This window comes from Arvicanthis niloticus, chromosome 16 (assembly GCF_011762505.2).
Source record: "Arvicanthis niloticus isolate mArvNil1 chromosome 16, mArvNil1.pat.X, whole genome shotgun sequence".
Classification (NCBI taxonomy): domain Eukaryota; kingdom Metazoa; phylum Chordata; class Mammalia; order Rodentia; family Muridae; genus Arvicanthis; species Arvicanthis niloticus.
Window position 1 is genome coordinate 43,313,060 of NC_047673.1, and position 22,522 is coordinate 43,335,581.

Below are 22,522 nucleotides of genomic sequence, written 5' to 3' on the forward strand. Positions count from 1 at the left end.
GCAAAGGAGATTAAGACAAGGCCAGTTGCCTGGAGGAAGCATAGGCCAACCAAACAGCCTGAAAAGAAACAGAGTAGCTAAGCTGCCTGGAAGAAGCAGAGACCAGAGGAACTGCCTAGAAGAATTGAGTCACCTAGAATGGGCACCCTTTAGTCTATTCAACTATCCAATGCTTCTGCAGCACATCCCAGATTTTCAGCTTTTGTGAGCTGTCACCAGTTCTGGGGTGGGTTTGGTGATGCAGCTGTCTTCTAGCCACTTCTGATCTCTTAAGTAATGACTTATTCATATCTTAAGTAAACATAATAAAACTCATTTGTTCACCCGGTTGGACTTTGATGGTATCTGTTCTTTGATCTGCTCTGGACTCCCTGTGTGGGGTAAAATGTGTGTGTTGGTGTTGAATTTTCTTAGAAATTCTGTCTCACAAATATGTTGATATAATTTTCCCATATCCTTAAGTTTCAAGCCATCCACTGTTACATATAAGAATAAAATCAGGGTTCGCATTAGAGAGACTTCTTTTCCACTACCATTCAAAAAAGTTTAGATGTTTCAGGAGTCAGTTTTCCAAGGAGTTCCTTCTTTGTAATATAGTAAATTTTTTAATTTTTGGAACTATATACACATCATTTTCTTTGCCTTTTCTCTCTCCAACTGTACCATGTACTTCTCTTATTCTCTAATTCATGGCCCCTTTTCCTTTAATTGTTACAAATATACAAATATTTCTACATACATAAATACAATCTACTTAGCCATATATATATTTCCATAAGGCTGACTACTTGATAGTGTACAACCACTTGTGAGCTCTTCCCTGGGAAGACCATTTCTCCCCTCTCAGCTTTCCAATTGCCTATATTTCTTTATCTCAGATGGAAGTTTTCAGCCCTTGTGTTAGCATGTCAGTTGCCATTTTTAGAATTCCATTTGTAAATCAATGTCCCATTTTAATTTTTTAGGTGAAAGTAAACATCGTCTGCTTAAATATAATATTGAATTTTCTCAATGTTTGCCTGTACAAAAAAAAAAAAAAAAAAAAAAAAAAGAAGAAGAATTAAAATCAGGGAAAGTAGTTCTGTCATAAGATGAAATATCTGAATATTAAGTACTATCAAGTAGTATTTTAAACATTAGATATGAAAAGAAAGGAAGAAAGAAAGGAAGAAAAAAGACAGAAAAAGAAAAGATAAAAATATTTCCTAAGCCTTTTTTAGTCTTCTGCACTATAACTGTTCAGGAAGCAATTTCAGAATTTCTTCCTGGTAAAGGAAACTCACCCACATGAACCAGGTCATGGGTATGTCTCACCAAATAGAAAATTTAAATGTTCTCTAAAATATGCTGAAAGCCACATTTTGCAAATAGCTTCAAAATCTTAGCTCAGTCTTAAGAAATAGGAGGAAAATTACTTACTGATTTTTTTTTCAAATAGAAAACAATATAGTTTGCATAGGAATGAAAACCTTTAAGTGATTTATCCTTTTATTTCAAGATTTGTCTTGTGTCACATACTTGTATGTATGCAGCCAATTAGCATAGGAAATTACAGAACACATCACAAGCGAATGGGAAGGAAGAATGAAGAGTTGACCATATAGACTAGTTTGATACATTTTAAGAACCAAAGTATTTTCAGAGGCAAACTGATGTCTCAAAGGCATTTCCAGGGAATCTTTATAAACCTCTGCCACTAAGTTATGAATGAAAGAGACTCCTCCAGTCTTTGTTTTGGGAATCTTAATGCAAGGATTCCTTAACCATTTGTTGATGCCTAAGTGGATACTGTAGAAAGAAGTATTTTTTATATTAGTAGTATATCTAACCAAATTAGGGTATTACAGACAGGGAGTTGGTATAACCTCCAGCCTCCAGTTTTCAATTTGACATGTCAGCTATTTTTTCTTTTTTTCAACTATATGGACAAATTGATTGAAAATATTTTCATTGCCATTTTGTAGCGTTATTTTAAACAAGATTTTAAGAAAAATGTAGGTCAAAACAGGTAAACTATGAGAATGTGTATTAAAATATCTGTTTACAGTAAATATGAAGTTCAAATTTAGATTAAATTTTAAAACTGAATTATGCAGTTTATCTACTCATAAATTCTCATTTTGCAGATAACAAATGAAAGGCCACAAATATGAAATGGCTTGCCCCACTAGCTTCTAGCACTGAATTAGGCACTAAGAAAACTTTAGAACTAATTAACTAAAAGCTGAGGAAAAATATACTATTGCTAAGTTTATTCAAATCTTGAATAAATCTTCTATCATATCTCTATAAAGGAGAAAAATTTCCTGAACAAAATCTATACTAAGGGACACTAAGACATCGTTTTGTTTAAAAATGACCTTCAATTAGATCACAAAGTTGAAATGAACTTACAGTGTTCTTTGCAGTTCACGTAAGTTCATTGTGTCGACCAAAAATCATGTGACTCTTATTTTAAAATTTGACAGGAATTATGAGAAAAATTCCCTCACCCATCAGAAACTATTCTTTCATTACTCCCTCAATCTACTTTGGGGATGTCAGGGAGCAAACTCTAGGCTTAGTGTTCCCATGAACACTTCTACAGGCTGGCTTTGACTGACAGGTCCTGTGCTCATGTAACCCAGATCTTTTAAGAGTTTTCTAGGTCAATGGATAAGGAGTGTTCAGATCATTTTTGGCAAAGTATACATATTCCATTCATGTTACAACCTGGAAATCCCCACTGATTATTTTATAAGTCTGAAAACAAATCAGATTTTGAAAATTTAAAATATGTCATCCAGCACATTAATGTCATATTTTGCAAGTTTACTTAAACACCAGTGCTGATAAGAGCACTGGAACATGAAGATGCTGCATTTCCTGTGAAACTTTGTCCTCCCAGCCCCTTATTTTTAGGGCTGAGCTCTTTAGAGATGAGAGCATTCCTTTCCCTCAAATTCCTCATTAGTAAGTAATATGTTTGTGTTCAAACTTGACATTACAATAAGAACTATAGCGTACATTTATGGAAGTCTTCATATACACCTTTACAAATCCCAGGAATTAAAAAATGAGAGTTATTAGAGATATCTATATAAAAAGAACTGTTTCTTCTAACAAAAGCGACTGAATTTCTCCTAGATAGGCTAGGTCTATTGTTTTACTTGTGCTCATTGGTTCATCATGACACCTTAACACTGGATTGAGTTTATGATTTAGAGAGGGGTCCTGTTGCTGAGGTTGGTGAAGTTATCACAACACAATGTACCATCAGAATTCTCTGACTAGCTAGCTCAATAGTCTAGAGCAGTGGTTCTCAGCCTTCCTAAGGCTGTGACCCTTTAATACAGTTCCTCATATCGTGGTGACCCCAAACTATAAAATTTTTGTCATTTGCTACTTCATCACTGTAATTTTACTATTGTTATAAATCATAATGTAAATATCTGATATGCAGGATATCTGATACCCTTGTGAAAAGGTCATTCAATCTCCCAAAGGAGTTGTGACCCACAGGTTGAGAACCATTGGACTAGAGTATAGTGACCATGAACTTTAAGCTGTGGTCATTCCCTGCTTCTCAAAGAAGATAAAAACTGCTTTACAAGCACAAACTGGAGCTACTTTCCCCAGACAATGGATGCTGCTGCTCCTCATTAGCGGTGTCAGAAAATGGCAGTGTTTCTATCACAGAATGCTCTTAAAGCTCAGAGATCAAAGATATTTCACACAGCCTTGTGGTCAAGTGTGCTGACTTCGGGCAGCATCCGACTTTAAAAGGAAATAAATTCACAGCTCAGCTTTATCTCTTCAACCTTGTAAAAGCTATTGGGCTGTGTCAAGAGGTCAAATAGAGTATTTAACTCATCAGCTTGTTAGGAAGTTTAATATGCCTGGAAAACAAGCTTCAGTGGCCGTTTGCTATCATCATTAATTATTTCATTTTGGAGTATACATGGGTAGTTTCATGCCTACTATTTCAGGAAAATGGTCAACACTTATTATTCTGTTGTGATCATGCTTAAAGCATTTCAGCTGTCGGCCTGGACAATTTACATTATTCATTGCCTGGCAAAATCATTCTTCGACGAGCCCTCATTTTCTGTTCTCTCCACAGTAGTTAATAGAATTGATTTGCATCAAGGTAAATTCTCTTCATATGGATATCCTATCAATGCTAAATAAGTCACGAGCACCCTGCTCATTTTACCTTAACATAAAAGTCTCAAATGGTTCTGTATTTTCTTTCACATACTCCTCACCCAACTTCCACGAATGTTAACAACTTATATGACTATGAAACAATGGTCAAATCTAAGATATTATTATTGGAATGACATTTTAAAACTCGAAACCATATTAGAATTTTTTGCAATATTCCTGCTCTATTTCCAAATTTAAGGCAGAACCCCTACCCTGTGTCTAACATTAACAAGTGTTAACTTTCTTCAACCATGATAGTTCATTATTCTCTCTTCACCCTCAATGACCTTGACTCTTAATGAGATCTAGTCAGTTGTTTTATGGATTTTTCTTGCAATGTTAATTTACCTGTCATTTCCCATAAGTACATGTTTATTGTGTACTTTTACCATAAAAATTAAAAAAGTGGCATAATAATGTCTCAGGATTACACAGCATTGATGTAGATATCAACTGGGAGCCATGAATAGGTTATACCTACAAGCAGAATAGAGGTGGTATTGAGTTGCTGTCAGGGTACATAAGATTGTTGTGATGTGCCTTGTCACTGGAGAAATTAATTATGGTCAATGGATAACATAGTGTTTATCCACTATAAAATCACAATTTCCTTCTCAAAACTAATCAATATTTGGGGAAAAGATACTTTTTATTATTACCATGGGAATATGTTTATCTTCAATTTTTGTTCACTACTTATTTGCATCTATTTGAGGATTTTTGCCTCCAATAGGTTTTTATTAGTGAGTTCTCTGTTACTGTAACAAACACCTAAACTCATAAATTTATAATGTATATTTTGGCCTTCAGTTTTAGAAATTCTAGTCCTTGTGGTTTTGGCCACTTTGCATCTGGACTGTGATGAAGCAGCATATAGTGATGTGGTACCCTGTGGTGGATTATAACTGCCTGCTTCATTTCAGGAAGTGAAAATGAAATAGTGCAGCTCCATAATATAAGACCAGGCTGAATCAACTCATAGGCTGCCCAGCAGACTTCACTCCTTCGGGTATCTAGTATATTCCTGTAGTTTCAAGCTGGGTACCAGGCTTCTAACAGAAGCCATTCAAGATCCAAAGCATAGTGATAGTCATGGTTGCCTACCAGTAACCTTGTACTTCTGCTGCTTCTCCTATGCATGTTAATCGAGCTTTCTTATAAGGAAAACTTGTAATGTAATGATCCCATGCTAACATCTGCTTATTATCCTAATGATTCCCATCTTTGGCCATTTACATTTCCTTCTGTTGGTTCCTTTTCTTATGTCAGGTCTCTGTATTTGGTATGTTTTCTTATTCTGACACTGGTAAACAGCTCAAATCCATCTTCTATTCTTCTGTGCCAACTATCCTTACTCATTTTACTTGAGAATCATATTTATAAGTGAAAATATGAGTGGTAATTACTGAACAATCATCTTTTAAAAGTAATGATATCAGAAAACGTCAAGGACAAAATAACCCAACAAAACTCAAAAACAAACAAGCAAAAAAAAAAAAAAAAAAAAAAAAAAAAAAAGCCAACAACTTTTAAAACACATATTCTCTAGAAATAGATTTCACTTAGTTTTGGTGTGGTGACACATATCTACAGTCCCACATACTCAGGGGGCCAAGTCAGTGACAAAAGGGTCTCCAAGCCCAGAAATTCAAGGAGGCTAGGTTAGGCAAAAAAGCAGGGATTTATCTCAAAAGAAAAAAGAATGAATAATTGAACTCTATGCAGTCTCATTGAATATATGACTCTTTATTATTCTAACTTATGGGGATGTGGATGTTTGGATGTTTATATGTGCATGTGCATAAAAATGCATGACAGTGCCATCAGAGGTCAGAATAAGGTTCAAGATCTACTGCAGCTGGAGCTGCAGGTGGTTGCTAGCAACCTACAATGGGAAATGAATTCCGGTCGGTCCTCTTCAACAGCAGCAAGTGCTCTCAAAGGTTGAGCCATCTCTCCATCTACAAGAATATACAGTCTTAAATTTTCACAACCTATAGCAGATATTGTTAACAAGCTAGAGTATTTTAGGCAACAAAATTTACATTGGTTTTAGTTAAGTATGGTTAATATTTGTTTCCTTTTCTGAAATAATAGGGATTTAATCTTTGGTTTTGACATTAAATTTTTGTATTTTCTTTAAAAGATAGATGAGTTGTACAGTTTTCCTTACTTCTACTTCTGATTTTTATGCTGGGACAGACCACAATTATTAGAGGAAATGAAACAGTGAGGTCTAATCAATTTAGTGGTCACCAGATCACCAGAGGCAGCTTGAATAGAAGTATCCAGCCTCTTTCTTTCCTCCTTAACTCTTCTCTTTAGATCTTGAGCATGTGACTCTAACTCTTCTTTTTTTCCCTTTTTTAATTGGATATTTTATTTACATTTCAGATACAATCACCCTCCCCCCTAGGAGCCCCTTATCCCATCCCCCTCCTCCTGCTTCTATGAGGATATGCCCCCACCCACCCTCCCACTCCCACCTCCCGACCCACGATTTCCCCCACACTGGGGTGTTCAGCCTTCATTGGACCAAGGACTTCCTCTCCCACTTATGCCTGACAATGTCATCCTCTACTATGTATACAGCTGAGGCCATGGGTCCTTCCCTATGTAATCCCAGGCTGGTGGTTTAGACCTTGGGGAGCTCTGGTTGGTTGGTATTGTTACTCTCCTCTTGGGGCCACAAACCCTTTCTGCTCCTTCAGTCTTCTCTCTCACTCCTACGTTGGGAACCCCTTGATCAGTTCAATGGTTAGCTGTGAGCATCCGCCTCTGTATTTCAGGCTCTGGCAGACCTCTAAGGAGACAGCTATATCAGGCTATTGTCAACATGCACTTCTTGGCATCCACATCAGCATCTACTTTTGGTGACTGCACAAGGGATGGATACCCAGGTAGAGCAGTATCTGGACAGCCCTTCCTTCAGTTTTTGCCCCATGTTTTGTCTCCATATTTTCTCCCATGAGTATTTTTGTTACCCCTTCTAAAAAGGGCCAAAGTACCCACACTTTGGTCTTCCTTGTTCATGAGCTTCATGTGGTCTGTGAGTTGTATCTTGGATATTATGAGCTTTTGGGCTAATATCCAATTATCAGTGAGTACATACCATTTTTTTTTTTTTTGTGTGTGTGTGTGTGTGTGTGTGTGATTGGGTTACCTCCCTCAGGATGATATTTTCTAGTTCCATCCCTTTACCTAAGAGTTTCTTGATTTCATTGTTTTTAATAGCTGAGTAATATTCCATTGTGTAAATGTACCACATTTTCTGTATCCATTCCTCTGCTCAAGACATCTGGGTTCTTTCCAGCTTGTGGTTATTATAAATAAGGCTGATTTGAACATAGTGGGGCATGTGTCCTTGTTGGAGCATCTTCAGGGTATATGCCTAGGAGTGGTATAGCTGGGTCCTCAGGTAATGCTATGTCCAATTTTCTGAGGAATTGCCAGACTGATTTCCAGAGTGGATATACCAGCTTGCAATCTCACCAACAATGGAGGAGTGTTCCTCTTTCTCCACATCCTCACCAGCATCTGCTATCACCTGAGTTTTTGATCTTGGCCATTCTGACTGGTGTGAGGTGGAATCTCAGGGTTGTTTTGATTTGCATTTCCCTGTTGACTAAGGATATTGAAAACTTCTTTAGGTGGTTCTTGCCATTGGAGTTTCCTCAGTTGAGAATTCTTTGTTTAGCTCTGTACTCCATTTTTAAATAGGGTTATTTGGTTTTCTGGAGTCTAATTTCTTGAGTTCTTTGTATATATTGGATATTAGCCCTCTATCAGATGTAAGATTGGTAAAGATCTTTTCCCAATCTGTTGGTTGCTGTTTTGTCCTACTGACAGTGTCCTTTGCCTTACAGAAGCTTTGCAATTTTATGAGATCCCATTTGTCAATTCTTGATCTTAGAGCATAAGTCATTGGTGTTCTGTTCAGGAATTTCTCCCTGTGCCTAGGTATTTGAGGGTCTTCCCCACCTTCTCTTCTATCAGTTTCAGTGTATCTGGTTTTATGTGAAGGTCTTTTATCCACTTGGACTTGAGCTTTGTACAAGGGAATAAGAATGGATCGATTTGCATTCTTCTACATGCTGACCACCAGTTGAGCCAGCACCATTTGTTGAAAATGCTGTCTTTTTTCCACTGGATGGGTTTAGCTCCTTTGCCAAAGATCAAATGATCATAGTTGTATGGGTTCATTTCTGGATCTTCAATTCTTTTCCATTGATCTTCCTTCCTGTCTCTGTACCAATACCATGCAGTTTTTAATCACTATTGCTCTGTAGTACAGCTTGAGGTCAGGGATGGCGATTCCCCCAGAAGTTCTTTTATTGTTGAGAATAGTTCTCGCTATCCTGTTTTTTTTGTTATTCCAAATGAATTTGCAAATTGCTCTGTCTATCTCTATGAAGAATTGATTTGTAATTTTTATGGGGATTGCATTGAATCTGTAGATTGCTTTTGGCAAGATGGCCATTTTTACTATATAAATCCTGCCAATCCATGAGCATGGGAGATCTTTCCATCTTCTGAGTTCTTCTTCAATTTCTTTTTTCAGAGACTCGAAGTTCTTACAGCTTTTTTCCCCCCATCATTTCCCCAGCAACTGTGAAGCAAAGCCATTGCATTCCCTTATCGGTCCTGATTACGACCCCATGGACTGCAGTTACATATAATCTCACATTTGTTTTAGGAAAGAAATATTTACACCGTTTACATTTTCTCTAAACCAAAATATGTTTTATTTGTGAGTAAAAGTGTTTGTGTGTAAAGTGGATCAGTAGACTAGGTGATGCCCTATGTTCTAGTTTTCTTAGCCTAGAAGAAATCCTTTGTAAGGTTCATGAGGTTCTGTTTGGGGTGTAAGGGAAAAGTAGGTACTCTGCACTCCATGGGTAATTTACGTAGCTACTTGGAATCTTTAATGGCCAACAGCCTCTGTGAAGGTCTCTATTTCACAGGCTCCCTGAGCTCTCTTCAAGTTTCTAACTTCTTTAATAAACTTCCAATTTATTTATTTTATATTTGAAAAGAAGTAAAAAGTTATTTAACTTTTAAGCTTAGATTTAAAGCCATTTTGCTGTAGGATAGGACTTATAAAACACCATTTGGAGAAAAGGTATTGAGAAATCTTAATTTATTTTTATTATTTTTATTTTTTAGTTCAGAAACAATGCTAACTCAATATCCAGGTGCAACAATTAGAATATTAATCTTGTAAGCCATATTAAGTCTAAATTCTCTGGTGGTGAATCCGCCAAGCCAGGAGACACTAGATCTTGCCCTATCGCTATCCTGTCCAAAAAAAGGCCCTACTCTCTCCTCTCTCTCTCTTCCCCTATTCAACCTAGAAGTCCCTCTTACTTGCCTAGTGATTGGCTTCTTTACTTATTAAGGTGTGGTTCACAAGTCATCTGATTACCTGACTCACTCCTTGTCCACAGTCCCTCCCAGGAGAGCAGAATTAACATCAAAATACAACAAACAATAAAGTAAAATGTTTTGTTTCTAAACTTAAAATGTGCACAAAAGGACTCTGGAAACAGTGACAGCATACACTTTGTAGACAGCCAGTGAGGCCCATATGAGGCAGTATCGTTTCAAGTCTACTCTAAGACTTATTACAAAAGTTTTGACTCACCAATAAACTAAAGGTCTTAAAAATACTAACTGGCTAAATGAACTCCTAAGATTTGGAGTACAAAACATTTTATTGAACTTTCTTTTGAATTACATGATGAATGAATTTCATTTGTAATGTTTTTCTCTCACACGTACCCAGGAATTGTGTTAAAATTTCAGGTAAAGAAGTCAACTTGAAGCAATCAATAAACCAACCCAGAAATCAGCTGCTCTGGCAAGAACAGGACACATCTACAGTACAGCTATTCTAGAGGTCAAGGAAGAAGAATCAATTAGGTCAAGAAATTCAAGGCAAGCCGGGGTAGTATAGTGAAAATTTTTTTTTTCATAATGTCAGTATTGATAGTGATTAACATAGCCCTTTTTTGACAAAGGAAGTAATTAACTTTCTGATATATCTCTTTGGTAATTTTGCTTATGATTTACAAGAGAAGCTATTTTTTTTCTTGTATACGATACAACATCCTTTAGCCAAAAACATGCTACCAACATTTTGATCCGATTTCTATGGTACTGAAAATGTCCTAAAATTCATTTTTGTGGATTTCCTGTCACACTTTCCATATGCCTTGCAATACTGCATGGAATACCTTTTGGCTTAATGTAACATTGTTTCTAAGAATCATTCTAGCTATTTTACTGTAGTATGAAAAGCATGTCTCTAAAATCTGACAATAATCTAATAAGACAATGTGATATAATGAAAACTGAATTCAGGTATCGGTGCTAACTTAATCAAACAATAGCAGCAGAAATTTCTACAGAATTTCTTTTCTTTAGTAAAGACAATTTAGAATTCACACCCAGGGTTTGACAGAATGAACCTCTGCAGTCTGGTGCAATTCCAAGGCATTTAATTGAAAACCTCAAGTCAATAATTATTATTTCAATGAAGACAAGTAGTTTATATCTATCAAAATTGGAAGATGGAGCAGTTAGAATGACAGCTAAGTCTGCAGAAAAATGTATTTTCAAATGACTTTGTAATAAACTCTCCTTTGCAGCATGTCTGTCTCCTTTTATTTTAAGGGTGCAAATGATGGTAGTCATTATCACCATCAATTAGGAAGAGATCTGGAATCAGCAGAGTGAGATTATTGTACAGCTGTCTTGCATAATGAAATATTAAACCTCAAAGTCTATGGTTTCATTTTTTTCTAGATATATATCAAAAGTACTGAAGTTCGCGCCAACTAATGATGGCATGGGTTACACAGACCAATGAGCTATGTGTCAGGCTCCTTCTTATTTATTCAGTCATTGAGTATTGATGAGGGCCTAGGTTGTAAATGACTATGTTGCATTGCACGATCAGATGTAATTGTGAGCAGAAGCAATATAAGAATAAGAGTCAAGAGAAAAATTAAACAAGTTTTATAAGAACATGGAGAAATATCATGTGTGTTCTGTGTCATAAAGACATAGAAAAAGGCACAGAATTTTATATCTATTTATCAATCATGTAGCCATCCAGTTAACTAATGGTTGCAATTTGCATTTTAGGTTGTATTCTACATGATTGTACATGGGCTTTACATGCGTTATGACCACCTGCTAAATGAGCGAGTTTTTAGAATTGTTCAGTGAATATCTAACAATATGAATACAGATATACAATTATCTTTAAAATGTTGATTGTACTTCAATATCTATAGTCTTACTAATATTTTGTCTTCCTTTCTTTTATACTATTCATTTATTGATTTATTTTAATTCTCAAAGAGTGTTATGTGTTGTCAAGTTTTGGTTCATTGATGGGACAATGTACACATTTAAAAATACATTTATAATGTACTTAAATAATTTAATACTGAGACCAGTTAATATTTCTCTTAGGGGTAGAATCTAGTGTTGTTAAGTTGTATAGACTGAGAATCTCTTACCTGAAATGCTTGAAATGGAACTGATGTGAATTTTAGAAATTTTTTATATACATAACCATGTATTTTGGGAATGGAACCAAAGTTAAATGCTAAATTTATGTTTCGGTTATTCCATCTACAAATAGCTAGTTGGCAATTTTATATAATATCTTGGTATATTTCTATTTTGGCTCATTTCTCAGATGAGATCAAGATGAATTTTCTGTATAACATGCCATCATGTTAATGTTAAAAAGAATTTGAAGTCTGAAGAACATTTGATTTGGGATTTTTCACTTTTTTGTTAAAAGTTATTTTTTCTTTTAGAAATAATGAAGCATGATCGTATTTTCATTTGATGATTTTTTTTAAAGTGTATTTATTTTTACTTTTATATGTCTGGGTGTTTTGGAGACATATATGTCTTTTTACTATGTATATGCAGTACCCATGGAAATCATAAGAGAGTATTGGATTCCTATAAACTAGCATTACAGATGGCTGTGAGCCTCTGTATGGGTGTTAGAAGTTGATGTCAGGTTCTCTAAAAAAGCAACCAGTGCTTTTAACCATTGGACCATATATCTTGTCCATGTGTGTGTGTGTGTAAATAAAGTATATGTTATATATGTAAACAAAATAATATCTTCAAACTCAGTTTTTAAATCTGAAATTAATTGGGTATCTATTACCTATAGAAGCTAAAATGTTAACTCATGATATTGAAATGACTTAGCAGGTAGAAGATTTTGCTGTTCAAATTTTACCAACCAGAATTTGATCCTCAGATCCCGTGGTGAGAAGAGAGAACTGGCACATGTATACACACACACACACACACACACACACACACACACAAAACACACACAGAGATGCACAAACACCCCTCCCCCCTAAATAAAGTTTAATAGAAAGTGAGTCTGTAATCAATGAAGCATTTTATTAATACCACATTCAAACAAGAAATTTATATTATTTTTCTTACTTAAATTAACAAACAAATAAAAGAAAATATGTGTTTAAAAATGACATTCTTCACCTGTTAATCCTGGTCATTAGCTATGAAAAACTACATAAAAGGATAGAATATATAAAAATACTAAGTGTAGTGAAAAATAAAGTCAGACTTCAGAATCTAAAGTACTGTAGACAGAAGAGTATAGATTACTGAAGACAACGTGATTGTAACTGGGAAGCATAAAGCAGTCCTCTGAACAGGAGTTTTGGATCAATAAAACATTTTAAAACCTTCTAAAGCTTTAACTCTTGGAACCTTTTAAAATGCTGTGAATCTGAAAATGGATGTTTTACAGTGACTTGAGAGCACTGGAATAAATTTAGGGGAATAAGTTTTAAAGATTGATGATGTCTTAAAGTTGTCTGACAATATAGTATGAACTTATATATCTTAAAGTCACTGATACAAAATATTGGGCAGTCTTGCTGATTTTCATTAAGTAACAAATATAGTAGGAAGCCTTATGCTGAACTTGAGTTTGTCTGATTCTGAGATGGATGCCCGATACCACTGCCAAGCAGCAAGAAGGCAAATGTATTACTTAATTTGACAAGGGAGGTCATGCTGGCAAGCGGAAGATTCACATCAACACATCATTATGAATCATTCAATAGAACGAAACCAAATCATGACTAAATTTTTTTCTTGCTGTGAACATGAAGAAAGAATTATATGGCAAAGATTACTGAATAAGACTAAGACTGCCTAATTCAATTACCCCAAAAAGATGCTTTGAGCTCATCTGACTATGATAATCTTTGTGTCAGCCATTATTGCGATATGAGCAATGGAAAAATTTACTTAAATATTATTGGTTTGAAAATGAGATGGTTGGTATTTTGAGAAACCCTGACAAGAAAATGTACAGGAAGAAAGAATGTGCCTTCCCTATCTGGGTGAATCCAGTGAACAGGTTGTTGCTTCTTCAGCTACCATGGATACCAGTCACCAGACTCACTGTGCACCCCTCACATTAGAACTCCACATACTAGATCATGGCTCAAGCTTCTGCTTCCTAACATCATAGTTCTGGGTTCCAAGCCTGTTGGGTACAACAGTGTGCCTGTTCTCACAGACACATGAAAGGTAGACTTACCTGGCACAAAATGTTTAGATACTGAATAGCAACTCCTAGTTAGAATACTGAGGCTTTAGACCCCCTCTTTCCTAGTTGCAGGTCAGAGAGGAACCATTGATACTTGCTGTGATTCTACATGGATGGAACAATTGAATCAGAGAAGCCAGAATCCAGTTCTAATTGTCACTACCCCAGTATCAGGGAAAGGAGGTTACTTAGTATAGGGTTTGGCCTAAGTAACAAATAAACAGAAGTTGTGTTTGTAGGTTTGAGGTCTGCCCAATCCTTTTGTAATTCACATCTGTTCTTCCATTGGTTTTGTGAGTTATTCTGCTTTTGTGAGTTTATTTCACGCTTTACATGTCAGGGGTTATAAGATTTTCTTTATTTCCAAACTAAAAATTAAAAATAAAACTATGACTCAGTGCTAACATTTCTGAAGGTTGTTAATATAAAGAATAAATAAAGTTACACATGAGAAAAGACTTGCGTACGATGCAGCACATACTAGGAACTGAATAGGTTTATTTTTTTATTTCTTCTTTTCTGAAATTAGTTGATTAGCTGTTATTCTTTACATGCTTAATATGACTGAGAACTGGACTAACCGCTTCAAAATACTTTTAAAACAGTCCCCAGTAAAAATCAGTATGGGAAGTACTACCGTTTGTCTTATTTTTCCTAAGCTGAAACAGATTCTGATTGAGGATGATATTACAAACAGAAGCTTATATGTTCAAGTCAGAGCCTATATTCATCGTTATATTCCCTCAGTATCTTATAGTAGCAAGTACACGTGTGGTGCATGCTCCTCAGATTAAGAAATAAATTCCAAATCTATGCTTATTATATGAGATGAGAAAATAACAAAAAAGACAACCAAAAAGCAATATTTAGAGTACCCAAACTCTTTATATAACTTTTTTGAGCAAAAGACATATAGGCCTTTATCCTAAATGATTATATTAGAGTCTAGGAGATGTATTTTTCCTTGGAGCATAAGGTTTATGAGGTAGGACCATGATATATTTGAAATAAGTTAGAAAGTTAAAGCCGGACCCATAGGGCTTGAATGATAGATCAAGGAGTTCCTGATTTTATTACTTTAGTTTCCTTAGGTAAGCTTAACCAACTGTCTCAATATGCTAATTACAAAACTGAAGGAGCTGAAAGGGCTTGAGGCCCCATGGGGAGAGTAACAATACCAACCAACCAGAGCTCCCAGGGTCTAAACCACCAGCCTGGGAGCACATAGGGAGGGAGCCATGCTCCAGCTGTATATGTAGGGGAGGATGGCCTTGTTGGCCATAAGTTGTAGAGGAAGTCCTTGGTCCTGTGAAGGCTGAATGCCCTAGTGTAGGGGAATTTGAGGGTGGGGAGGTGGGAGTGGGGTGGGTGGGGGAACATACTCATAGAAGCAGGAGGAGGGGGGATGAGATGGGGGTTTCTGGGTGGGGGGAAATGGGGAAGGGGAATAACATCTGGAATGTAAATAAAATATCCAATAAAAAATTAATTAAAAAAAAAGAGTAAGGGATGTTGAACAGCAGAGAGTTACTCAATATAATCACATTGGGATTAGAGACAAAAAATGTCGAATTACCCAAGTTCATCTTCAGAAGACCAACATGAATGTCAGGTGTAAACAGAGTTGGAAGTAATAAAGCAACCAGTGAAGTAGAGACCACAGGACAAATTTTTCTCTATCTGCATTAGTTTGGGTTTGCTTCTCATTCTTAATCAGTGTTCCAGAGAAGAGAAAAAGAAGTAAAGAGAATTAAGAACTTCAAGGGAGTGAAAGCAAGCAAAGATAATCTATCATAGAATTTAAGATTCTTGGGAAAATCCCAGAGGAACGATAGCAGTTCACTTTCTAAAAGGAAAGGAAACATGGCTGGAAAGTTAACAAATCTGTAAAATCTGGAAAAACAATATTCTAAATATAAAATTTCTATGAGCTGAAAGCATCTCTCCTCATCCAAGTCATGTTACATAAGACATTATTTAAAATTCCCCCTCAAGAAAACTCTATCAAAAAAAATGGTTTAAGCTTTACTTGGCAGTGACTAGACTTTTGAATTAGTATTCAACATTGCCATCTCTAGGTAAAATATAAAATAAAATATATAAAATAAAAATAATTAATCTTGCAAGCATACAATATAAAAATGACATCAATTCTAAAATCTGAGAAATAAATCTTAGGTTTATTTTGCTACACACAGGAGTATTAAATCTCAGAAATCTTCTGAGAACCGAGTAATCTAATTGTCATTAATCTTCACTCTCATAAGAATAGAACATCCTTTAGAGACTTTTGAAAAATTAAAATTTGTACATATAATTAAGAGACTCGTAAGTAAGCAGTTATTAAAAACAAGACACAAAGGCCATGAATATTTGATGCTAGCAGCTCCCACATGAACAGTGTCCTCTGGCAAGATTCCTGATAGTCTGTATTTAGACCTTTGATTCATAATGAATATGGGTGACAATGGATTCGTTTCTCCATTATCGATGAAATGTGTTCACACACTGTACAGTCACCTTCAGCGATGGTGGACTCTCCTCTAAGCCTTCTCACCTTTCAAGGTCTAAGAGTCAATCACATAACAACAAAGTATATCTGGTTATAAAGCTTCCAGTCACAACATCTAATTATTTAAAGATTATTTACAGATGTAGATGAATACAACAGCATATGCTAACCTTTCTTGCCACTCTTTCTTATATTTGTAACATCTGTTAGAAAAGCTTTAGTTTGACAGCAAAGAATTGAAAAAAAAGTATATCATATTCAGTCTAAACTAAATCCTTGGAATCTATCGCTTTCATATAAATAAAAGATCTAATATATTTTAAATATATTTATATATATTTAAATATAATTATATTTTTCATGAGTTTTCCTAACTATAAGTTTATGTAATAAAAATACTAAATTTAGAGCTGGAGACATGGCTCAGAGGTTAAGATCATGGACTGCTCTTCCGGAGGTCCTGAGTTCAATTCCAAGCAACCACATGGTGGCTCACAACTATCTGTAATGGAGCCCAATGCCCTCTTCTGGTGTGTCTGACGACAGCTACAGTGTACTCACACATAAGATAAATACATCTTTAAGAAAATACTAAATTTAGAATACAAGTATTGTCAGCCATTAGGGATGGCACAAAGTAAACTATCAATGTTATTACGTGTCAAGTTAAAGGTAAAAATACTAAAGAAAATGTTAGGTAAAATCGAGCGCGAAATTTAACACAGAGGTTAGTCATTTCAAAAATGGAAGTGACCTGTAGACAAAGCCCTTTGTACTGCATGTTGTTATATGTAAAGTTTTCTGAGATCCAGTTTGTTCTTTTGTTTGCCTATTGCCTGCACTGTCTTCATGTTACAATGGTGAACTGACTTGTTTAGCAGACATTGCATGGCCCATAAAACCCACCATACCAAACGTATAGTATCCACCATTTCCTACCTTTACAAAACAGTTTTATATTAAAATTCTTGAGCCATAGAAACCTCAAAATCTACAACTAGGGCCATTTGTTTCCTTCTTTTCTACATATTCACTATTCAGTTCTTAAAAAAACAAAACAAAACAAAAAACCTTATTTGTAGTGATGATCATTGGTGTTTTGCTTACATGTATGCCTGTGTGAAGATGTCAGAGTCTCTGGATCTGGAGTTAAGGACAGTTTTGAGCTGCCACGTTGGTGCTGGGAATTGAACCCGGGTCCACTGAAAGAGCAGCTAGTGCTTTTAACTGCTTGAGCCATCCATCTCTCCAGTCCTTACTATTCAGTTCTTAGGTTGCAGGGAGAATTTTCATTTTTCTTTAAGATGAATCATGATTGACTCCAGTGTTATAAATTTTGTGAAAAAAAAATTGGAGAAAAAATAATGTAGCTTCTTTTTTTTTTCTGAGTTTTAAAGTGAATCACCTTAGACTATATGAAATTTGGTCAGTTTATCTGCCTGAGCACAATTCTTGGACAAAAGGCTAATAATTTCTGAGCATTTAAGTGCTAAAAACTCAGATAATCTTACTTGTTCATGATTTTGAAAAGAGAAGAATAACCAGTCAAAACAAATCAAGATTAAATGACACTTTTCCAAGCTGCATCACTAGAAATAAACGCCAGAACTTACTCCTCATTGAGAGTTTCCATGCACATTGCTTGCCAATTTTCCAAAATAAAATTCTACATAAAAAAATCAGAGAAGTTAGCATGCATGGAATTAAATGTGCAGGGCAGTTCTATTCTGTTTTCTTCGTAAATATGTCTTACTTTCATGATGTTAAGGGTGAAGTGGGAGTTTCAGATGAGGTGGTACTAGGCCTGGGTTCCCTTCAGGCTCCTTGTTGAATACGTGCCTTTTCTTGTTAACCACGAAGTAAGCCAGCTTAAAGCCAGTGCCATAGAAGATTCCAAGGGATAGCCGAAGACTCAGTTGATCTCAACACAGTAACTATTATTAAAGACGGCATTTTACTAAGGTGTTTTTTTTAAAAACTTTTGTTTCAGCCACGCAGCTATATTTAAGTGGAAGAAAAACCAATAACAAAATTGATCCCCCAGAGCTCCCAGGGGACCACCAACCAAAGAGTGCATGGAGCGACCATTGGCTCCAGCTGCATATGTAGCAGGAGGATGGCCTTGTCTAGCATCAATGGGAGGAGAGGACCTTGGCCCTGTGAAGGCTCAATGCCCCAGTGTAGGGGAATGCCAGGATGAGGAGGTAGAGTGGCTGGGTGGGTGGGGGAGCACCTTCGTAGAAGCAGGAGGAAAGGAAATGGGATAGGGGATTTCCAGTGGGGAAACCAGGAAAGGGAATAACATTTGAAATGCAAATAAATAAAATATCCAATAAAAAATTTTTCTTCTAACATAAATGGCTAAATCTGTAATTTTTCTTCCTTCCTCCCACTGTCTTCTCCTTCTACAAAGACAGAGTCCTATAAAATAATCCTGGCTGTCTTGCAACTCATTCTGCAGCACAGCCTGCCCTCAACTCAAAAATTTTCCTGCCTCAGCCTTCTGAGTGCAAATAATGAATGCCACAGGCTTCACTCATCAGGCCCATGTGAAACCATAGTTTTTCTGCTGACTTTCACTGCTTTGTAAGCCTTGAATATAGACATTGTGCAGAACTTCACAACAGACGAAAGGCTTACTTTTGTGTGGTTCTCTTATTTGGTGGAATTTGTCACTACTCACCTGACTTGCTAAAGACATTTAAAAAGCATCAGGTTGCACTTCCACCTACAATGGAGGAGTGTTCCCCTTGCTCCACATCCTTGCCAGCATGTGCTACCACTTGAGTTTTTTATCTTAGCCATTTTGATGGGTGTAAGGTGGAAATTTAGAGTCATTTGATTTGCATTTCCCTGATGACTAAGCATGATGTACAGTACTTTGTGTGTTTCTCAACCATTAGAGATTCCTCTGTTGAGAACTCCCTGTTCAGCTCTGTACCCCATTTTTAAAATGGCTTATTTGGTTTCTTGGAGTCCAACTTCTTGAGTTCTTTATACATATTGGATACTAGCTGTCAGACATAGTGTTAATGAAGATCTTTTCTCATTCTGTTGGATGCCATTTTGTCCTATTGACAGTGTCCTTTGTCTTAGAGAAGCTTTTCAGTTTCATGAGGTCCCATTTATTAATTGTTGATCTTAGGGCCTGAGCTATGGGTGTTTTGTTCAGGAAGTTGTCCCCTGTACCAATGTGTTCAAGGCTACTCTCCACTTTCTCTTTTATTAAATTTAGTGTATCTGGTATTACATTGAGGTCTTTGATCCACTTGGACTTGAGGTTTGTGTAGAGTGATAAATATGGATCTATTTTCACTCTTCTACATGTAGACATCCACTAATGAAAATAAAAATGTATCACGTTGCCTTTCCTCTGTGCATCCACCTGAGACGGACTCTTCCTCTTGGGTTTATTTAACTTGAGAACATAGCCAACTGCAGATATTGGCCAATATTACTTTGAGTGCTTCTGTAAAGTTTTTTTGTGTATGATATCAATAATTGCATTATCAGACTATATCTGACCAAATCTCATTGTCTTTCGAAGTCCTGAAAAGAACAAAAAGGCTGACTCTTCCTCGAGTGAGGGTAATATCTCCCCTTTGCTGTGAGATATTAGATATTCTCACATTGGAATATGCCTGGTGTTTGAGCCTGTAAAGATACACTATCAACTACCACAGCATGCTCATTGATGCTGTGTGCATGTTTATGTGTGTGTGTGTGTATGTGTGTGTGTGTGTGTGCGTGCGTGTGTGCACGCTCCTGAGTTAGATCCTTTAGATCCTTGTGTCACACATGAAGGAAGAAGAAAATCAACTTCCTCAACTGTTACTTTTAGCTCTACACAATCACTGATCAAAATAATCCTATTTACACATTTTAAAAATGAATATAAATTGGCAAATTATTAAGACATGGAAAATGATTCTGCCATGGAGAAGAAATTAGGCTCTGTCCTCAACCAGTAACCACTTAGAGAAATTCATAAAACATAAGAGATAAAGTTTCTACCTATTGTCTTAATAGCATTCAGCAAATGAAGAAATGTATACTGATAGAATTCTACTACAACTATAAATAGTGAGGGTTTGGCAATTATGACAGAATTGCTCCTTCCCTCCCTTAAGATCTATGTTAAGAAAACTACTCTGAAACTTATAATCCGCTTGTACCCAGGACAGTTTCTAATTGTCTGATATCTAACACAATATTTTTCAGCCTGGGTCCACATCAACTAGGAAATGGGGCATGCTGCTATTTCTCATTCTTCTTTCACATAATTTCCCATATTGCTGAGTTAGAAATGTAGCTGATAGGAATCCTTCTCATCTCTTTCTCAGGTCACAATTGTAAGGATAAAGTCCTAAACCAAGGAGAGAATGCTAGGATCCAATGGTTTCTAATTCAGTATACAAAATGTAGCTTTTACACTGAACAGAGCAAGCTAGGAAAATCAAGTATCAGTGCCCAGATGATGATGAAGAGAAAACTGATGTGGTACTGTGTGACATGGTTATTGTTCCATTTTTGGCTCTTGTGTATTGCTCTCAACCATCAACAACTCTTGTTTCAAGGGATATGTTTACTTTTGTGGCCACCAAGTATAACATGGTGCATATACATAGATGCAGGCAAAACATTTGAATACATAAACTTGAATATATTAAAAATATCATGTCTCTTTTCCAACAAAGTACTATGAGATGAGTAAAGAAATAACAACCTTGATTCCAGAAGGGAAGCACATATATGTCAATAGAAAGAGCTTTGTAAGGGCACAAAACATTGGCCTTAGCAGATGAATTGTCCAGAACAGCCACCATAAGCATTCTCAGAGTTTAAAGAAGACCAGGTCTAAAGTACTAAAAGAAATAAGGATACTAATATTTCATTAAAAATGAGTATTGACAGAGAAGTCATTAAAAAAAAAACAATTCAAAGTTATGCAATTCAAATGTGTAATGACCAAACAAAATTGTAGAAGAAAAAAAAAAACCAACCAGGGAACATAAAATAAACCAACAGAATTTTTGTACTTAGAGAAAAAAGGTGAATAAACTGAGCCTGGGAGAAAAGTGGCCACCATTAAGAATATTAATATATTTATACTGAGGAAAAGGGGGCCAGAATGAGAAAGGCAGAAATATTATTTGAAGAGCTCATGGATATACATCTTCCAATTCTGGTGAGAGACATCAATACAAACATCCAAGAAATTCTAAAGAGTCTAAATATGAACACAATGAAATTAGCAGCCAGATATGTAATAATTTAAGATAAAAATATTGAACACCGCAAGATAAGAGCTATCATTTTCAGCAGAGGTCCATAAAGTGATTGGTGTACTTTTCATCAGAAACAACAGAGTCTAGAAGGGAGAATATACTGGATAATGTACTCATGAGCTGAGACAAAAAACTGCGTATGAAGAATATCTTTATCCAGTATATTGTATTTGAAAAAGATATCCTTAGAATATCAAAAAATCAAATAGAAAAAGAAAAACAAAGGACTCACTTCTCTCTGACTGACTATAGAATTAGATCATGGGATTAGAGAGGATTCAACTATCAAAAACACCAACTGCTCTTCTAGAGGACCGAGGTCCAATTTCTAGCATCTACATATGGCTCAAAACTATCCATAACTCTAGTACTAGAAAACTTAATACTCTCTTCTAGCCTCCACAGGTACCAGGCATGCATGTGGTGCTTAGATATACATGCAGAAAAGATATAGTGCACAAGAAATAAATAGAAGTAATAGCTTATGAGTCGGTCAAGGAAAAAAAACATAAGCTAGTAACTGCTATATTCTTAATTAATGTCCTGCTTTGCAATCTCTACCTAACAGCCAAATGAAAAGAAAGCCTTACTTGAGAAACTGTCTGGCTCAGATTGGCGTGTATAAATGTCTGTGGAGGATTATCTTGATTATTAGTTGATGTAGAAGGGTCAAGACTATTGTTGGTTGTCCCGTTTGCCTAACCAGATGATCCTGGGTTGTATAAGAGATAGAACTAAATACGGCCTGTGAGTGAGCACACAAGCATGATCCCTTCAGATCTGTTCCAATTCCCTGACTGTGAGTAGCTTCCCTGGTCAGAGATAATACTTCCCAGAGTTCAGGATTTCTGCCCTCAGCTTTCTGCTTTGAGTTCCTTAACCCTATTTCCCTCAATGTTGGAA